Source organism: Vicia villosa, linkage group LG4 (genome assembly GCF_029867415.1).
Source record: "Vicia villosa cultivar HV-30 ecotype Madison, WI linkage group LG4, Vvil1.0, whole genome shotgun sequence".
In the NCBI taxonomy this organism is placed as follows: domain Eukaryota; kingdom Viridiplantae; phylum Streptophyta; class Magnoliopsida; order Fabales; family Fabaceae; genus Vicia; species Vicia villosa.
The window spans coordinates 150,820,697-150,826,736 of NC_081183.1; positions in this window are offsets into that span (position 1 = coordinate 150,820,697).

Here is a 6,040-nt window from a genome sequence, read left to right on the forward strand (position 1 = left end):
GAGTTTGAAATCTTGAGAACATCTTCTCAATATCTTCATCATCCTCCATCTTGAATGCTTCATATTTCTGGATTAGAGCAAGAGCTTTAGTCTCCTTGACTTGAGCATTTCCCTCATGGGTCATTTTCAATGACTCATATATATCATGGGCAGTTTCCCTGTTAGATATCTTCTCATACTCAGCATGAGAGATAGCATTCAGCAAAACAGTCCTACATTTATGATGATTCTTGAAAAGCTTCTTTTGATCATCATCCATTTCTTGCCTTGTAAGCCTTACGCCACTGGCTTTCACTAGATGTTTGTAACCATCCATCAGAAGATCCCATAATTCACCATCTAGACCAAGAAAGTAACTTTCCAGTTTATCTTTCCAGTATTCAAAGTTTTCACCATCAAATACTGGTGGTCTAGTATAACCATTGTTACCATTGTATTGCTCAGCAGAGCCAGATGTAGATGCAGATGGATTTGTTTGAATTTCACCAGCCATCTTTTACTGAAGCGTTTTTCTCTTCCTGAATCTTTTCTAAACACGGTTAAGTGCTTGCACCTTAGAACCGACGCTCTGATGCCAATTGAAGGATAGAAAAACACTTAGAAAGGGGGGGTTTGAATAAGTGTAGTCTAAAAACTTGAACGATAAAAACAATTTGCACAGTTATTTTTATCCTGGTTCGTTGTTAACTAAACTACTCCAGTCCACCCCCACGGAGTGATTTACCTCACCTGAGGATTTAATCCACTAATCGCAACAGATTACAATGGTTTTCCACTTAGCCCACGACTAAGTCTTCTAGAGTATCCTGATCACAACCTGATCACTCTAGGAACAAATGCTTAGACACAAGCTAAGACTTTCTTAGAGTATCCTGACCACCACGTGATCACTCTAATTACAACTGCTTAGACACAAGCTAAGACTTCCTAGAGTATCCTGATCAACACTTGATCACTCTAGTTACTTACAAATTAATGTAATCAAATAAGAGTTTTACAATGCTTCTGAAAAGCTATAATCACAACAGTGATATTTCTCTTAACGTTTAAGCTTAATCTCACTAATATATTACAACAGCAATGTAGTGAGCTTTGATGAAGATGAAGTTTCTGAGCTTTGAGTTGAACAACGTTTCAGCAAGTTTTTCAGAATAAGTTCTTTCAAAATCGTTAACCTTGCTTCTCATCAGAACTTCATATTTATAGGCAATTGAGAAGATGACCGTTGGGAGCATTTAATGCTTTGTGTATTCCGTACAGCATTGCATTTAATGTTTCACGCTTTTGTCAACTACCTCGAGCCTTGTTCACGCTGTGTCTACTGACGTTGCCTTTAATAGCTTCCAACGTTCCTTTTGTCAGTCAGCGTAGCCTGCCACCTGTACTTTCTTCTGATCTGATGTTTGTGTATACAACGTTTGAATATCATCAGAGTCAAATAACTTGGTGCATAGCATCTTCTTGTCTTCTGACCTTGAAGTGCTTCTGAGCGTGATACCATGAGAACTTCAGTGCTTCTGCTTCTGATCTCAAGTTCTTCTGATGCTTCCATAGACCCATGTTCTGATTCTGCCTTGACCATCTTCTGATGTCTTGCCAGACCATGTTTTGATGTTGCATGCTGAACCTTCTGAGACAAAGCTTCTGAGCGCTGATTTGTGCATACTCTTTATATATTTCCTGAAAGGGAAATTGCAATGTATTAGAGTACCACATTATCTCACACAAAATTCATATCCTTGTTATCATCAAAACTAAGAATATTGATCAGAACAAATCTTGTTCTAACAATAGTTTGTTGTTTTCTGCCTATAGTTTATTGTTTATGGTTCTATTTAATTTCAATTTAGTGTCTCTCAATCATTTTTTTGGTTTGTGGACTTATATTACCTTGAAATAAGGTAATGTCTTCTTTAAGAAATCTGGTGTAGGTTAAAATAAGGTATTGTCTTCTTTTAGAGACTCAAACAATCGAGACAACTGTAACTTCCTATCTTTAGCTAACTACCAACTTAACCAATATGACATAATGTAACCTTCCAGTTATAATCAAGGATGGCCAAGTCAGCCATAATAGCGTTTAAGTATGTTACATTTCTAGCTAAATGACGTCTTGCTAGACAAGAAGTAATGAAATGAGACATCACAGTAGTATATTTTTGTACTATAGTTGCATAACATTCTATTTCAAGACTTGAGTGGTTTGACAAGATTTATTTCTATTATTCACACTTTATAGGATCTCATTAGGTATTCTGATCAAGACATAATGATGATAGCTATTTCTTATCTTGACAGAATTCCTTAGTACCTGATAGAGAAACCAAGAAGCAAAAGCATTTGTTTAGCTTAATTAATATATGGATAAAACATGGATGAATTCAAACCGATTGTCGAAAGAGTATGAGAAAGGGGTATGGGAATTTGTTAGGTTTGCGGCTGCGCACGCCGAAGACCCGATTCGAATGGCGTGTCCTTGCTTGGGTTGCTGTTATGGGGGTAAGGTTGACAGGAATCAGTTGGCATCGCATTTACTACGGTTTGGAATTGATAGAAGTTATACATGTTGGACAATGCATGGTGAGAAAAGTAACGGGAATGTTGAGTCGAGGTGTAATACAAAGTATGCTGCAAACGACGATTGCACAGACACATATGATTATGATCGAGTCGAAGAGATTGCAGAAGCGCTTGAAGAAGATCTTGAGGATTGTCCCAAAATGTTCGAGAGGTTGGTAAGCGATGCAGAGAAACCGTTGTATGATGGTTGTTCAAAATTCACAAGATTGTCTGCGGTGTTAAAGTTGTACAACTTAAAGGCGGACAATGGATGGTCGGATAAAAGTTTCACAGAGTTATTAGCCCTTATGAAAGATATGCTACCAGAGGATAATGTTCTTCCCAATCGAACGTATGAGGCCAAAAAGATGTTGTCCTCTATTGGCATGAACTATGATAAGATACATGCATGTCCAAACGATTGCGTTTTGTTTCGAAACGAGTATGCAGCGTTGAATGAATGTCCTAAATGCGGTGCCCCTCGATATAAGAAAAAGTTGTCTCCGGCCAAAGTCTTATGGTATTTTCCTATAATTCCGAGATTTAGACGCATGTATCGTAGTGAAACCGATTCAAGACACTTGACTTGGCATGCAGATGAAAGAATTATTGATGGAAAGTTGCGACATCCGGCAGACTCACCACAGTGGATGAAAGTTGATACTGATTATCCTGAATTTGGAAAAGAAGCAAGAAACCTTCGCTTGTCATTGTCTACTGATGGAATGAACCCGCATGGTATTCAAAGTATCTCGCATAGCACATGGCCTGTGATTCTTATGATTTATAACCTACCTCCGTGGCTATGTATGAAGCGTAAGTACATGATGTTATCTATGCTAATTTCTGGGCCTAAACAACTAGTGAATGACATAGATGTATACTTGGCACCCTTAATCGAAGATTTAAAGTTTTTGTGGGAGAATGGTGTGGAGGTTTACGATGGGTATAGGAAAGAAAGTTTCAACTTGAGGGCGATGTTGTTTGGAACAATTAATGATTTTCCAACATACGGAAATCTATCCGGGTACAGCAATAAAGGTCAAAAAGCGTGTCCTGTTTGTGAAGATGAAACCGATACGACATGATTGGATCTTTGTCAGAAGAATGTCTTTCTCGGCCATCGTAGATTCTTAAATTCTAATCATCACTACCGTGGGTGGAGAAAAGCATTCAATGGAAAGGCCGAACATCGTACAGCCCCGCCTTTTTTGTCAGGTGATCAAATTTTTGAAAAGGTGAAAGATGTGAGCACTCAGTTTGGCAAGCCTTTTGCACATTCACTTGTCAAGGGTGGGTGGAAGAAGAAGTCAATTTTTTTTGAACTTCCATATTGGAAGTCGTTGTACGTAAGACATTTCCTAGATGTTATGCATATTGAAAAAAATGTATTTGACAGCGTTATAGGTACGTTACTTAATATACAAGGAAAGTCTAAGGATGGCCTTAACATAAGGAAGGACATGGTAAACATGGGAATGAGAACTGAATTGGGACCCGTGACGAAAGGAAGACGAACATATCTGCCACCTGCTGTTTACACTCTATCTAGAAAGGAGAAGAAAACATTGTGTAAGTTCCTCAGTGAAGTTAAAGTTCCAGAAGGCTACTCTTCAGATATTAGAAGACTTGTGTCCATGAAAGACCTCAAGTTAAAGAGTTTGAAGACGCATGATTGCCATGTTATAATACATATTCCGAATAATGTGCTTTATTAAATTTGTACCGATTGTTATATATTCAATTTGTATAGTTTTTTCAATTTCTATTCTGATTGTTACAATACTTATTCAATTTTGGTGCATATTTTCGTTTTGTACATAACTTTTGAACCATGTATCCGTTTGTCGACTTCTTTACATGTAACTATACTATTTTGACAATTCCGGAGCTGCTCATTCACTTATCTTTACATCGATTTCGAAAAGTCGGGCTTAGGGTCTGAATTTCGGAAAACCGACTTCATTTTTGAGTCCGTGAGGACGTTTTACCATAGCCATGTAAATTTCGTTCAATTCCGACAACTTTCTTTTTTTTGACGCTTATTCTGATTTCATCGATTTCGATTCCGATTTACTTGTACATGCATGGTTTGACTTCCATTTGACTTGTATAGATTGTTAGCTTATTAATAGTGTAGTAATGTGCTTTAGTTTGTTTGATGCAGGTTCAATGGCTAGTAATCAAGAAAACCCATAAGAAAACTCACAAGATAGAGATGCTCCGGATACAAATCCTCCACCCGATACATCGTCAAAAGAAGTTGCATGAGGCATCACCATTATGAAGGGAATCATTTGACATAGAGACCAAGGATTAATATATAATTTGGAATGGAATTCTGATAACCAACCAATTGGTCCTAATTCTGCAAAGTTGACAAGCTATATTGGTACACTTGTTCGTTTGCATATTCTAGTCTCCGTAGCTAAATGGAATCTGAAAAGCAAAGAGTTGGACGAGAAAAAAGACATGATTTGGGACGAGCTTAAGGTATCATATATGGTTGTTGTTATTATCTTGACGATAATTTGATTAAATTACTTATACTAACACACTTTTTGCGTATGTTTGTTTACAGAGGTCTTTTAACATACCAGATGAGCGTAAACGCTTCATTCTTGGTTTGGCCGGAAAAAGATATAGAGGGTGGAAAGCTTATTTAACAAACACCTATCTTAAGGATAAAGAAGGACACTTTCTTGAAGAGGCCCCGGGACGTCCAAAAAAGTATGAGATCTTCATTGATGAAGATGATTGGGTTGAGTTTGTAAATCAAAGAGATGAAGCTTTTCGGAAAAGGAGTGCCACAAATAGTGCGAGAGCATCAAAAGCCGCGTATCCATACAAAAAAGGGCGTTTGGGATATGCACGCTTAGAGGAAAAAATTGTAAGTAAATAGAAATGCGTTTTAATTAATTGTCTAAATGTGTTTTATTTGACGATTTTATCATTTGTGTCAATGCATAGTTAGAGGAGACGAAAAGTGAGGAAACCTCACTTCCAGTACATGTGTTGTGGAAGGAAGCTCGTGTGGGCAAGAATCGAGCTGTCGATCCTGATGTTCAAAGAGTTTATGCTGAATGTGTAAGTATAACACTGTGTCTTTAATTAAATTAAATGTTTTTTAATATATAATTGATTTTTTATCTCCACTAATAATTATTGAAATGTAAATGAATTACAGGAGACCTTGTCGCAATCTGTATCCACCGGTGAGGACCAGGATGATAGGAGCGTACTTAGTAGAGCACTAGATGCTCCTGAGTATCCTGGTCGGGTGAGGGGTAAAGGTCATGGTGTGACTCCAACCTCTTTTTACAAGCATTCCAGGAGAAGAAATCCTACCAATAAAGAAGTGTTACAAAAATTGCAGGAATTACAAGCACAAGTCTCTGAATTGCAACGAGATAAAGAGGCGTATATGAGAGAAAAGTGCAATACTTCATCGGTGAAAGAAACTAGTGATAAAGCTAGTATC